This window comes from Macrotis lagotis, chromosome X (assembly GCF_037893015.1).
Source record: "Macrotis lagotis isolate mMagLag1 chromosome X, bilby.v1.9.chrom.fasta, whole genome shotgun sequence".
NCBI classification, from domain to species: domain Eukaryota; kingdom Metazoa; phylum Chordata; class Mammalia; order Peramelemorphia; family Peramelidae; genus Macrotis; species Macrotis lagotis.
The window spans coordinates 320,199,231-320,201,374 of NC_133666.1; the positions used below are offsets into that span (position 1 = coordinate 320,199,231).

General features: G+C 38.1%; 1 pseudogene; it reads right to left on the bottom strand.

Moving 5' to 3' along the window:
• Positions 1–1,051: 1,051 nt before the first annotated feature.
• On the bottom strand, positions 1,052–1,369 carry LOC141502716 (cytochrome c, somatic pseudogene; annotated as a pseudogene).
• Between the last annotated feature and the right edge of the window lie 775 nt (positions 1,370–2,144).

Here is a 2,144-nt window from a genome sequence, read left to right on the forward strand (position 1 = left end):
AAGAGTTCATGACTTATAAAGCTCATTCGGCATTGCTGGCTTGTGTATTTTTTTTTATTTACCAATTTACTGTGAGGTACAGTCAACAATGTTACAATGTTCATTTCTCTTAGTAATTTGCTGTTATATTTTTTTCTTAATTGCATTCTTATTTCTGAGTGTCAGTTGTTTATATCTTTTTTTTATATACACAAATGTTTAATTGCTGAATCAAGTTTTGGGGTTGACCATGGATGCACTAATGGCACATCTCCATACAACTGAATCCTCCAAGTGCATTAAGTTTTCAATATTGGCTACAGATGTAGTACTAATGGTACATCCCTAAAATGAACTCTCCAAGTGAATATACCACTGCTATTCACATACTAAGAAAATGTCTTTTATCTTTCCATTCAACAGGTCTTCAAAACAGGTACTTAGCAAGTCAGAAGATCCCATCTCCAACTGAACTCCAGCAGTGATGGAATGACCTTTACTCAAGTGCTTAGACAATACACTGAAAAGTCTTTCAACAAATTAAATGTGGTATTTAATGAAGTCATTGTAATTAAGTTACTTATGCACAAAGTTAGGGAACTAAAGATGGATTCAATAGGACTGGCCTTTGGATAGGCTGGGGCATAACTCCCCCCCCAGAACAATTCCCCCACCCCCAAAAACACGTAACAGGTAAAAGTCATATGAAATTATTAAGTAGGCTTTCCCCATAGTTTGGTGAAAGAAGCCAGATTTAATTAAAACTTTTCTAAGACATGGGGCATGGGCACATAGCCCTTGCTTTAAAAAAAAGTTGCCTAAATCTTTTAAAATAAACATTCAAGTGTGACAGCTTGGTTGTGGACTTATGACTGAAACAGAGAGAAGGGATTATTTCTTATCTAAACCCCAGCCTACCTAATGTACATAATTTCTCTATTAGAACAGCCATTCATGACCGAAATGCTCAGGTCGATGAAACCAATTTAAATACGGTTGTTATGGTACACATACTAAAAGGAAAGAAGTCTCATCGGCTGCTTCTGAAGATAAATAAGGCAGAGGACACACGTTACTCATTGGTGGCCTTCTTCAGGTAGGCTATAAAGTCGGCCCTCTCCCCCTTCTTCTTGATGCCCGCAAAGATCATCTTCATACTGGGGATGTACTTCTTGGGGTTCTTCAGGTACTCCATCAAGGTGTCCTCTCCCCAGGTGATCCCTTTGTTCTTGTTGGCGTTGGTGTAAGAGAAGCCCGCGGCCTGGCCTGTCTTGTGGCCGAAGAGCCCGTGCAGGTTGGGGCCGGTTTTGTGCTTGCTGCCCTTCTCCACTGTGTGGCACTGGGCGCACTTCTGCACAAAGATCTTCTTGCCCTTCTCCACGTCCCCCATGGCAGCCCAGTCCTGGGCTCGGTCAGCTGTACCTGGCATTGCCTCTGGCCCCTTTGTTTATATCTTTTGAATACTTAGCTAAGAAATGATTCTTAGTCTCATTTTTAATCAATTTTACTATCACAGGTTTATTCTCAGTTATTTTAGTAAGCTATATTGCCTCCCCCAAAATGCTGGGAGTGATGTACTTAGAAAAAACCTGGAAAGATTTACATGAGCAGATGCAAGCTGAAATGTGCTGTCTAGAAAGTAACAGTATTATTGTAGGATGATCAGCTATGAATGGCTTATTCTCTCAGCAATACAATGACTCAGGACTAATGATGAAGAATGCTATCCATCCCCAGAGATGGAACTGAATATAGATTGAATATAGATCAAATGTAGATTGAACTTTACTTTGTTTATTTTATTTTTGACTTTTCTGTTTTTGGAAAGTGGTCTAATTTTTTTCACTTTTATGGAATGGATTTTGCATGACCACATATTTATAACATAGATCATATTGCCTATTTTCTCAATAGGGATGGGATTGGATGGGTAGGTAGGAAGGAAGGGAGAAAATTTAGAATGCAAAGTTGTAAAAATGAACATTAAAATTGTTTTTATATGTTCCTGGGAAAGAAAATGTAAAGTGTCTTTTAGGAAAAAATATGGAAAATAGATCCTGGAGAGATAATTTTATCATAACTGTTCTACTTGAAAGTCTAAACCCAAAAAAGAGCCTGGAAAATGTATGTCAAGTTATTATCATGGAAAACAGTCCTAATATTTT